This window comes from Carettochelys insculpta, chromosome 1 (genome assembly GCF_033958435.1).
Source record: "Carettochelys insculpta isolate YL-2023 chromosome 1, ASM3395843v1, whole genome shotgun sequence".
NCBI lineage: Eukaryota > Metazoa > Chordata > Testudines > Carettochelyidae > Carettochelys > Carettochelys insculpta.
Genome location: NC_134137.1, coordinates 261,524,914 through 261,537,871, shown reverse-complemented (window position 1 = coordinate 261,537,871; position 12,958 = coordinate 261,524,914). Strand labels below are relative to the sequence as shown.

Below are 12,958 nucleotides of genomic sequence, written 5' to 3'. Positions count from 1 at the left end.
CAAAGTGGAGCCTCTGCTCCATGATGTCCACCTGGTGTTGGAGGGCAGCGGCCACCTCGGGGTCGTGGGTAGTGCACCTCTGGCCCTGGCAGGGGTGGACTCATCCCAGCGCCGGCAGTGCTCCCAGGCGGTGATGGTCTGGGGATCTCGGGGGGCTGTCTGAGACAACAGATGGTGCCATGCTGTCTTGGCCCTCAGATGGTGTGGCTGTGGAAACGGGGGAAGAGGGGAGGGAGGACTTGAGTACCGAGCCCTGACCCATGGCCCACCCCTGCATCCCCCCATGGGTGTCTGGTCCCCATCCCCTGTCCCCCATTGGTGCATGCAGTGGCCCTGTGGGTGGTGCCTTCCAGTGGTCATTGTCCTCCCCCATCCCACCGGGGGTGGAGCACGGCACTGTCCATGGGTTAGGGTGCTGATGGGCACTGGTGGCTGTGACACCATCCCTGGGCCATGGTCTACCCAGGCCCTGGCAGGCTGGGGTCTGCTGGGGATGTGGGGGGTCCCAGTCATGTGATGTATCCTCCCCATGCCCTGGGGGTGCGTGCCGTGTGGGGTACATACCCGACAGTCCACCGCTATGGTCAGTGGAGGCCCGTTGGGTGGAGGCCTGGCTGGAGCTGCAGGAGGGGATGTCTAGCACCAGCTCCTCCTCCACACTGGACCACTCCATGGCCCGGGTGGATGGTCCCAGCTCTGGCCCTGGGGGTGCAGGGCTGGGCTCCAGACCTGACTCCGGCTCTGAGGCCTGCTGGGGCTCCTCAGCCATGGTGTCAAGAGTGGCCGGGGGGGAGGAGGTGTCCCGGGGGCCCAGGATAGCCCTGAACTCCCGGTAATAGAGGCAAGTGGTGGGAACAGGCCCATACTGGCTGGCCAAGTCCCACGCCCAGGTGTAATCCTGCTGCAACTCCTTCACCTTGCTACAGATGTGATCCGGAGTGCGGGCAGGGTAACCCAGGGTGGCCAGGCCCTTGGCCAGCTGGGAAAATGCCTCCGCATTCCACCGCTTGTTCCCCATTACATGGAGCACCTCCTCCTCACCCCAGAGCCCCAGTAGGTCACGGAGCTCAGAGTTAGTCCAGGAGGGGCCCCGCTTCCTGCCCTGCCAGCTGGAGGCCTGGGAGCACTGGGATGGCCCAGGGAGGGGAGCCTTGGGGGTGCTCACGGGGCTGGCCTGCTGCCATCACTGTCTCTGGGCTGCAGGGGCACCTCGTGGCACAGATGCTGCCTGCACAGTCTCAGCTTCCTGCTATGGGGTTTCCCGGTCTGTGTGGGTTTAAGAACCATTGGGTGCAGAGAACATAGAGCCCCATAGGGGGCTGGACAGCATGTCTCTGCCTATCAGCTGATTGCCACCATGGCAGACCCTCCTATTTCAAAATAGCGGGATGCGGAACATCTACACGCATCCTACGTCGATGTTAGATGTCGATGTAGGGTGATATTCCCATCCCGATAGGATAGTGATTTCAAAGTCTCGCCGTCTAACTCTGATTTCAACTTCAAAGTAGCATGTGCCGTGTGTAGACGTGGCGCGTGCTATTTCGAAGTTGGACTTGCTACTTTGAGGTTGCATTCTTGTGTAGACACACCTAAAGTGAGGAAAACAAACACAGAGCATTTCCTCCTTGGGCAAAAGAGCATAAAAGCAGGGAAAAAAACAAACAATAGAAATTGAGTGATAAGATGGCATCTGGTCACCAAGATGCCTGCTGGAAACATCTAAAGCTGAACAGTGGGAACAACTGGGCCCAAGATGGGAGACTGCCTTGCTTGTGAGTGAGATGAATTGAACAACTGTTTGGGTAAGAATTTATATGTAGTTTCTTAGTGTATTAAGATTAGCTGGCATGTTTTGTTTATTTTGGCTTAGTAACTTACTTTGATCTGTTTATTTTCACTTGCAGTTGGTTAAATCCTACTTTTTTATGCTTATTAAAAACCACTTTTGTTTCTCATCAAGCCCCATGTAAATAATTGTTACTTTGGGTGGGTGGAGCATCTGCTGTGGATCCTTCTCTTTCATTGATAAAGAGGGCAAACTTATGAGCTGGTTCAGTGCTGTATTGCTCTTCTGATTGGACTGTTTACCCAACTTTGTCCCATGGCTCGGGAAGACCAGAGCTTCTGGCCCAGCAGGACAAGAAGGTGAGGCACCCTCAAAGGAAGACTGGTGGACTCAGTGACATGACCAGCACACTGAGTGATGATCCCAGGAGCACCTTGTGATCCAACTTATCACACTTGTATTTATCCATTCCTGGGCTCTCGTACATCTGAAAAAAGTAGCTCCTTCAACCAGGGGTGTTGAAGTATCTGGGAGCTCAATACAGGAGAGAAACGTGCTTATGCAAAATTGTAACTTGCTTAAATTAAGTTTTAAACTTACAACACTATCCTTACTGTTGGTTGTTCATAACCATTTCTATCCTTATTCATTTTATTCAGCATCAAGTAGGCCTGTGAGTTTTTATTTTTCAGTGTTGTGATTGTTAGTCAAACGCTAGTTAAAGAGCTGCAGTGTATCGACTTTTTAAAGGAGGCATAAACTTGATAACTTTTGTGAGTGTTCCAGAAGAGGGCTGGAAACTACAGAGGGGCACAGCTTTGGGGAAATTTGGGGATGGACGTCTTTTGGGAGTTGTTCTGTAAAAAATAATGGGATTGTGGAAGCCAGGATGTGACCTGTATACTTGGACGCTGGCGGTTGGTGTCAAGGCTATGAGCTTCAACAGAATAACATTTACGGCACCCGCAAGTGCTAAGCCAATTGTGACATAGTACCTCACTGATCTGGATTAAACTCCAGTATCACACTTCTTTAACTCACCGCCATCTTGTGAGGTGTATTTAATTCATAAAGTGCTTTGAATGCCTCAGCTGAAAAACAGTTTATGAATGTGCAGTGTTAGTTAAAATGTTATGAATACAACGAGCAGAATATTTCACCTGCTATCCACGGTGAAGATCTGAAGGCTTTGAGGGTTTTTCTTTCATTAGCAGCCACAATCTTGTCACTGAGACTTTAGAACCCTACTCAGGAGAGCTCCACAATTGGAATTATATTTCCTTTAAACTCAGAATCTTAGCAGAACCATATTGGAGCATTCTGTTATACCATTGATAGCATTGTAATTTAATAGTTTGGGATAGTGAAAAATGTTTCATATTTAGGATTAGAACTTGGTTACATTCTGCCAGTAGGAGGCTGGGTAGAAAGTCTTGATTTATTTATTGCTCTGGAAATTTTGGTACAGGAATGGCTAAACATTCTGGTGCAGTCTTAGCTTTCTGACTGAGCTGCACAGTTGCCTTAATGCATGTATCAGTGACTGCTGGTGCACAAGAGGTACACAGGAAAAAGAAATACAAAAGAAATAAACTTGAACACCTTTTCAATTTGCTTTGCATTGAACATGATTTTTGGTTTTGATTATTTTGATATGAGTATTTATTGCAGAAGATTCTGTGAGTGTTATTTGTTATCGTTGTTTAGTAATTTCCATCTGATTATAAGACCTACACACGTGCAAGACTTTTCCTCTTCAACATTTTAGGGTGAGAATGTTACTGCACTTTTTTTTTTCCCTGTTTTTCTTTTGTTGTAACTCATTTTACGCTGTTATATGGGTTTCCGTGGTATACAATTTCCAGAGTAGCTGAGTCTCGGCCTGTAACACTCTTGTGTTCCAGGCCCATGACCCATACACAGCCCTATGAATGCACTCTATGTCCTGATCTCCAGCTTCCTCATTTCTCTTGTTATAGCTGTGTGCAGTGCACTGACATGCAGCTCTGCCAGTACATGTCACTCCTGTTCTCTAGCATCCATTCTGTTCCATGCATGGTTTGGCTATCACATTTTATTTGTGATCCGTTTAACATCCTTGCTATTTGACTCATGGGCCTTTCTCAAACAGAGTCTGCCAATAGTGCTGAATTCTGCCAAATGTGACGATGCAGCTGGGCCTATAGTACAAAGTATGTGTCCAGAATCACTCTTTCCTAGATACAAGAGTTGACAGAAGGGACTTTGGTTTGGGACCATCTCTAGAATGGTGGATTTGTAAATTGGTTACCTGGGACTAGGATGAGATTCTCCAGGCACTTGCATTTGCAATCTGCTGTAAGCTCAGATCTTAGTATAACCCACACACCTAGGTGTGGTTCACTGTCCCATATAGTGGTGACTAGACCAATTATATAGGAAGATACAGCTGAAAGAGAACCGACTGCAGAAGGCTATACAACCAAAGTTACAGGTATTTGAGCATATTTGCAGAATGAATAATGAACAAAAAATCAAGACCGTGGTATCTGGCATAATGGACGGTTTGACTAGGAGAGGCAGACCCTACAGAGAATGGATACACAATGTAGTAGATTGGTGCAGAGCTAGTCTACAGGAGCTAAGCCAGTCTGTACTGGACAGGGAAAGATGGAAGGAAATAGTGAGAGAGGCATGAGACACCAACTGGTGCTGAGCCCGTGGTTGTTGATGATGATAATGATGATGATGATGAGACCACTTACAGTGAGAAAGAATGAGTCTCCTCTACAGCCTTAGCCGAAAGCCAGTGGCTTTTTAGCTCAAACTGTAGAGGCTCCTGCATGAAGCTCCAGAGGTCACAACTTCAAGTCCACATGTGGGCAGTTACAGTGGCACAGACTCTAACCATTCAGGTTTATGTAGCGGTTCTGAGATGTCTTCTGTGGCAGGGATGTGCTAAGGGAGGCACAGCACTGCTGGGTCTCGTGCTCATTAAAATGTTGAAATATGTTACTGGTTTTATGTCTGTGTAGTCACAGTTCTATACCAATTAATAAAGTTTTTACATTCTACAGACTTATTTTCTTACACGTACCAAAAGGGGTTTTTAAAAATATGAATATAACTGAAATATTCATCAGGTTGGACTACATTAGACAGGTTGGGGGCCCCTGCTAGTTGCAGAGATGAGAAAAGTGAGGCCTGACATAAAAAGTTTGCACACCCTGTTCTATGGAACAACAAAAAGTTCCTTAGATACATTCACTTATAACCTTTTCCAATGATTGAGATGAAATTATATTTATACCCTGATGTTCTTGAATGGAGGGATGCTGTGACCTATAGGTTGGATGCTACTGTGAATGTCCACATAAACAGATTCTGAGCTTTCTTATGAAACACAGTATTCTACATATGAACCCTCCTTGGATGTGAAGCACCCAGTTTATCAATCACACAGCATAATTAAAAAACTAAAAAGTGTTAAGAAATTAAAATAAATGTAGAAAGTATTGTGAGAAAATCTGAATTAATTAAATGCATAATGTAAGGTCACCTAGATGTACCACAGATGGTCCCAAGATTTGCTACTGAAGAAGTTCTTACATTTAGGAAATAGGGAATCATCAAAAAATTTTTGGTTAGAATCTGAAAGTTGGTAAATGACCGATCTTCTGACTGTCTGTCTTGTCTCTAAAGCTGTGTTTGCACAGCCCCTCCCTTTCAGAAGAGGCATGCAAATGAGCAAGATCAGAAATGCAAATAAGGCATGAATTTAAATATTTCACACTTCATTTGCATATTCCCATGTGATCTGGCTTCCGGAAGAGCCATTTCCAGAAGCCAAAGCAGCCTTGTGGTTGAGGTTCCTTCAAAAGGAAACACCCCTTTTGAAAGCAGCCTTATTCCTGAAACAAAATAGGAAGAAGGGTATTTTCAAAAGGGGAGCTTCCTTTTGAAGGAACCCCATCCACATGGCTACTTCAGCTTTCAGAAATGGCTCTTCTGGAAGCCAGATCACATGGGAATATGCAAATGAGACAAGAGATATTTAAATACGGGCTTCATTTGCATTTCCAATCTTGCTCATTTGCATGCCCCTTCCAAAAGGGAGGGGTAGCGTAGACACAGCTCAAGAGAGCAGTCACACTTTCAGAACAACTAAACTATATATATGAAAGATAAAACTACTGTCTGGAATTTGTTGAGGAGAGTTAGGTAAATGTTGAAACATATTTAACTTCCTGTTTTAATCTAATCAGAACACTGGCACGTTCTAGGAAATTCTGTAATGCACATTTCAGGTGGAGTGAATTCCTTTGATGGGATTTTTTTCCTAGATTAGACTTATTAGTCATTATCTTCAAAATCATAATTGTAACTTCTGACTGGAGTCTTTTAGCACACTCACGTTGCTAGAAGCATGGCTTTCAATGGAAAAAAGTCATTGGCATTATTCTGGAAAAATTACTAGTGTCCTAACTGAGCCCTAAATGACTATATCAGAATTGGGGCGGGGGGAGGGGAGTTGTGTGACAATAGGGAATATATAGCACAAGAAAAAACAACATTGTCACTTATGAATAATATGATTATTCCAAATTCATGTTGATAAAATCTTTATACTGTACCCCACCATGTCTTTTCTTGAGAGGTGGGCAGATGCTATAGCTCAATCATAAAAGCAGATTAGATAATTATGATGTTCCCTTCTGGCCTTAAAAGGTCTAGCACCAAAGGCAATAACATTACTCCCTTTTATTTCAGAATGGCCTGAATTTTTCCCTATGAGTCAATTTTTGCATATATAAAAAATAGATCTGTATACTTTTCCCTTATGGAAATAATAATACTTTCCTGCTTTGTCTGGGAACTTTTGAGGCTTAAATTATTATCATAAAGTACTTCGAGAAGCTCAGATGAATAGCATTATTTAAATGGTTAATTAGTATTATTAATATGGCAGTACTTTAATGCAAATATGTAAAAATTCTGTCTCAAACATCAACTTGTTCACATTGCTAATCAATGTGACTGTGGGTTCACCTCGTTGTCACTGTTGACTTCAGATACACAATTCTCGCTATGGCATTTGTGTAGCTAGAATAGACATATCAGAATCGACTTATTTCCCTAGTAAAGTCTGACCCTCTTTAGTCGTGTGTTGGTGTCCCTTACTCAGAGCAATAGCTTGAAGTGCAGGGCTTGATGGCTGAGGCCAGAGAGGTTGATTTTGCCATGTTTGCGCAAATTGAAATCTAAAAGATCGGCTGCAGTGTGTCGATCTTCTGGTATGTATAGACAAGCCCAGAGATAAGACTACAGCTGAAGTTCCTGGTTCCCAGTCCTGAGCTCAGCTCACTAAAACATGCTGCAATAGACACCATATCAGCAGAGTTTTCCTTTAAATATGAAAGTCATGCTACAAAATAATCCTCTACCAAGTTGCCTGATGCTCTCTTTCTGGATCTCAAACCTTTCATTTCCTAATTAGTTTGCCTATCCAGCATTCAGGTTACAGTGGTGTCTGGAGTTCTCTCTCTGGGTTACCACATCCCTCATTAACACATTAGAGCTGGTTTTAGATTTCTCACACTGTAACTGGATTCAATGAACGCTGTTTATGTGGGGTCCCAAAATGGATTTGTTTTTGCAGTGCTTCTCCTTTGTTGGATATTAACGTTTAATTACCAAAATGATCATATTGCCTCAGCACTGAAAGAGAGAAGAGCTAAGGGGCCTAGTAAATACAAAATTAGATGCGCAATCAGTCTTTAATCTGGCCATAACATTGTTACTTAAATATTATTATAACTCTACCATAAGCATTGCTCTGATAGATTCTTAAATGCTAATACCCAGGGCATATGACATAACTTGTTTTTGTGAACATGCTAAAGTCAAAGCATCTAAACTAAAGAGGCAGCTTCTCATATCAAGCTTTATTAGGGACCTTTCTGGGTGTAAGTGGCTGGTCTGCAGCGTACTTTATATAGAAAGGGGAACTGAGATGGATTCCAAGTTGAATTTAAGCCAAGAAAAACAACTTTTCAAACAGATTTTAATCACCCATAAATGTTCTTAGCTCCAAAGAGAATCTTTCAGTGGGAGTCATTTTAAAGCAACACCAGACTTTCTCCTCAATTCTGGAAAGTGAGAGATGCATAACCAACAAAAAGATACAATATACTCTCCAAGGCTACGTCTACACGTGCCCCAAACTTCGAAATGGCCATGCAAATGGCCATTTCGAAGTTTACTAATGAAGCGCTGAAATGCATGAGCTCATGGGAATAAGGGGACTTCGAAGTAGGTGGCGTCCTTTCGAAAAGGAGCCCCGTCTGGATGCGCCGCGCGGCGGCAAGGCGCGTCAATTTCGAAGCGCCGCTGCCGCCCGCATGCTAATGAAGCGCTGAATATGCATTTCAGCGCTTCATTAGTAAACTTCGAAATGGCCATTTGCATGGCCATTTCGAAGTCTGGGGCACGTGTAGACACGGCCCAAGGCTACATCTGCATGAGAGGGTTTTTCAAGCAAAAAAGGGCTTTTGTTGGAAAAACCCATGGAACATCTATATGCAAAATGTGCTTTGTTGACAGTTTGTCAACAAAACCTGGAACGTCCACCGGCAGCATTGTACCTCTCCCCATTCAAGTATAACACCTCTCTTGACAGTGTTCTGTTGACAAAACAGCTGTGTAGATGTTCCAGGCCCATTTGTCGACAGATAGGGCTTCTGGTTCACCAGGCAGCCGTGTTTGCAGAGCTTCCAGTCAGCTGTTCTGTCAAGAGAGGGCCGGGCAGTCCGGCTTCTCGCTTAACAGAGAGGCTTGCTCTGTTGATCCGCTTTTATGTGTAGATGCGATCAGTCGATAGAAGTTTTGCCAAGAAATCTCTTCTGGCAGTCACTTCTGCCTACTGATGTTTCTTGTGTGGAGGTAGCCCAAATGTAAGGGGATTTCCTGGTGGAGAGGGGTGAGAATAGAGTTTCAGATCAGCTGGGTTTGTTTGTGGGGCTCACATAGGAGGTTGGAGGCGAGTAGTAATACAACAGTACCTCGAAAAAAGGGGTTGAGGAGTGCTGGGATGTGGGAGGCCCAGAGGGACGCAGGTCAGGGGGTGGGAATGTGGAGCAGGGGGTGTAGGAGTCAGTGTAGAGTGCTGGGGACCTGTGGTTGGAGGAATCTGAGTGATGGTAGGAGGAGGGGCTCAGCGTAAGCTGTTGGAGGTGTGGGCATGCGGGAATCAAGGTTGGGGGCAATGTTCCCTCTAATCTTTAGCATTGATGTGCAGATTTTTTCCATCCCTATGTGGAATACCTATTTTTCTATGCACCAAGGCATGGAGTGATGCAGCACTAGTAGAAATAAAACCTAGCTGTGAGCACTTTGCTAATAAGCGTGATTGTATTTGAATCTGATCAGGGCTCTGCTTTTCTCCTTCCTGTCACCATCAGGGAGCAAAAGGAAAGTACAGGCATGTCTGCCCCCTGCCCTCCCCAGCCAGAATGAGAGGAATGCAGGGAACTGTACACTTTCCCCTTGCTCCCTAACACTGATGAGAAAAGGAACAGCTAGTAGCATCCTGGTGTGAATTGGTGGGGGAGCTTCAGCACACCTCACACCCTCCCTAAATGGCCCCTGGGGGTTCAGAGGCTTGAGCAGACCCAGACCAGTGGGGGGAGTGTGCCCCCCAGCCAGCCCCTTTCACCTGCCTGGTTTTCAGGAAGAAGGGTCTTCCAGAAGGAGCACTTCCTTCTGGAAGACCCCCCAGGGGCCGCTCTTCTACATGCTGTTTTGGTATCAAAACAAAAAGCAGTCAAGTAGCACTTTAAAGACTAGCAAAATAGCTTATTAGGTGAGCTTTTGTGGGACAGACCCACTTCTTCAGACCATAGCCAGACCAGAACAGACTCAATAATTAAGGCACAGAGAACCAAAAACAGTAAGCAAGGAGGATTTGTCCTCCTTGCTTACTGTTTTTGGTTCTCTGTGCCTTAAATATTGAGTCTGTTCTGGTCTGGCTATGGTCTGAAGAAGTGGGTCTGTCCCATGAAAGCTCACCTAATAAACTATCTTGCTAGTCTTTAAAGTGCTACCTGACTGCTTTTCGTTTTGATAGTGTATAGACTAGCACGGCTTCCTCTCTGTTACTATTCTTCATGCTGTTTTGGTGTGGCACGTGTAGAAACGGCCATAGAAAATGGGAAATAACTACCTAGGCAAGAGTACTGTGGAAAGGGATACAGGGATCTGAGTGGATATATATGGGTCAAAAGTGTAACACTGTTGCCAAAAAAAAAAAAAGTCAAACATTCTGGGATGTATTAACTGAAGAGCTGTAAGCAAGACGGGATAAGTAATTTTCTGCTCTACTCTGCAGTGATTAGTCCTCACGTGGAGTATTGTGTCCAGTTCTGAGCACCACATTTCAGGAAAGATGTGGACAGATTAGGAAAGGTAGAAAGAAGAGGAACAAAATTTATTAAAGGTCTAGAAAACATGACCTATGAGGGAAGTTTGAAAAAACTGGGTTTGTTTAGTCTGGGAAAGAGAAGACTGAGGGGTAACATAACAGCAGTCAAGTACCTAAAAGGCTGTAATAAGGAGGAGGGAATTCTTAACTTCTGAGAATAGGACAAGAAGCAACAGGCTTAAATTGCAGCAAGGGAGGTTTAGACTGGATATTAGGAAGAACGTCCTACCTGTCAGTGGGGTTAAGCAAAGGAATAATTTGCATAGTGAAGCTGTTGAATCTCCATCAAGGCTTCCAAAGCCCCTACCCAAATATTGGGAGGTTAAGTTGCTGTACCTCTGACAGAAGAATGTACTCAGTTGGGGAAGTGGGGTTTCCAGCTGTGTATGTGAAACCACCAAACCATCCTCAGCAGGAACAATTGCAGTTACAACTCCTCCAAACCAATGGCCAAATTTACAGAGTTGTTCCCAGGGGGCTCAGGTGGTAGAGCTCCTTGCTAGTGGCAGAAGGGAAACTTCTTGCCCGGGCTTAGCTGCAGGCAGCTCTTGATGTTGTGGACTCAGCATCCTGCACCATGACCTCAGGAATAGCCATGAGAAGGAATTCCTGGCTGCGTGTCTGTGGACGCCCATATGAAGTTCAGCAGACAATGCAAGACCGCCCCTTTGTCGATTCAGCCCTTTTCTCTGAAAAGACTGATTCACAGCTGCATAGCTTAAGGATTTAAGGGCCACCCTGAGGCCCCTGGGTCTCCACACTCTGGATAATCAGTAGAAACATTTTAAAGCCACAGTCCACCACCTCATTTTTAATAGTATCATAATAAGCAGGACATTTTTTGGACATAGAATAGAAATAACAGGAAGAGCCCTCACCTGTGGTCCTGCCGGGGCTCTGATCAGACAAAATCAATCCTCAGGCCAGAAGCAGACATTTTGAAAGTGCACCCAGGAGTGACGCATCAGCTTGGATTTTGGTTCTATTCCACCTTACCTTCTCATTCCAGCTGTCCACTTCCTACCGTGCAGGAGCCTGTATGACATTAATCACTGTAACAGCAACAAAGGGTCCTGTGGCACCTTATAGACTAACAGAAAAGTTTTGACCATGAGCTTTTGTGAGCACAGACTCACTTCATCAGATGCTGGTGATGAAGTGAGTCTGTGCTCACGAAAGCTCATGCTCAAAACTTTTCTGTTAGTCTATAAGGTGCCACAGGACCCTTTGTTGCTGTTACATATCCAGACTAACATGGCTACCCCTCTGATAATTAAATCACTGGGTACTTCATATGGTAGGAAGGGACAACTCCCACCCCTGTTCTCTGCCCTCCTACTCTTCCACCCTCATTTCCAGCACGCATACCCATACATGAAGTGCAGAGAGTTCTATGACTAGCCTGTCTTGGACCTCTCTCTCCTCATGTTTTTGTCAACACTACTTATGTTTTTATTAATTACATTGTCTGAAATATTCAAGTCTCCAGGAGTATCAGTGGGCAGATGTGAAGCTTTTGAGCTAGTTACCAAAAAAAGAAGCACATCTATAATTTACTGTGTCCAAATAGCAGAGGGTGAAACTCTTCCAGCTGTGATGGTTTCTGCATGTCACCTTAAACTTCCATCAGTTTTTTCCTGTGCCATGTTTGCCCATCTCCCTCTCCTGTTATGTAGATTTTGCTGCTGTCTTTTACATTAGGCATTCTGAATTAAGTTGGCTCTATTCTTGCAAGGTCAGGAAATATATGCCATATGTCTACTTTTTGTATTTGACTCACTGTGGATAGTGAAATATGACAAGTTAATTTACTTTTCCAGTTTTCTTACAAAAAGCTGTTGTGATGCAGTATTACAGCGTTCCAGCACAGGTTGAATCTCTCTAGTCTGGCACCCTCGGGACCTGACTGGTACCAAATGAGAGAATTTGCCAGACCATATTTGCCATAGGTCAATATTGTCTAGCAGTACTACCAATACTTCCCCTGCTTACTGGGCTCTTAGAAGACATTTAGGGGTAAATTAGAGCAAAATAACAGCACAGAGCACTAAGAGCCAGGCCTGGTAGCTGGAAACAAACTTTATGGGCCATGGGAAACCTGGCCACATCCACGGTAAGTGGTTGTCCAGCTAACTAAAATCATGCCAGATTACAGATGTTGTCAGATGAGAGAGTGTTGGACTGGAGAGGCTCAACCTGTATTACAAGGATGTGTTTAGCTCTCCAGCATAAATTGATTTCATTTTTTAATCACAAGCACATTTCTCTTCCAATAAACTCATCTGCAAAACTAATATTTGGGAGTAAAATTACGGAACCAAGTTCCTTTGCAAATAAATAATCTTGAACTCATGGGGGAATTACTGCTTCCCCGAACAAATGAAGGAAAGATATGGCCCCATTATGTTACCCTTTTATCACCAGCCACTTTAAACCTTGCGATCCGTGGCAAGTGCTTTGCAAGGATCAGATTCAGTTCAGACATTTTTTAGTATCAGGGAATGATGTTCCAATATTTCAGAAACAAGATTCTTCCTGAATGTTACAGTTCTATCAGCGTTCAGAATGAGCAGAAGTTCCTGTGGTTTGAATTAGGTCTCTCTTGTTTTAACCAGCAACAACTGAATTAAAAGCACTTCTGAATTAAGCTGAACAGGACAACAATGTAGACAACAAGGCTGAGATTTTCAAAGCTGTCTAAGGGATTTGGA

The 12,958-nt window shown here is 44.4% G+C and overlaps 1 protein-coding gene across 16 annotated transcripts in view; it reads left to right on the top strand.

Moving 5' to 3' along the window:
- The window catches only part of CACNA1C (calcium voltage-gated channel subunit alpha1 C), an 812,008-nt gene that overhangs the window by 304,802 nt on the left and 494,248 nt on the right, over window positions 1-12,958 (top strand). The window lies entirely within an intron of this gene.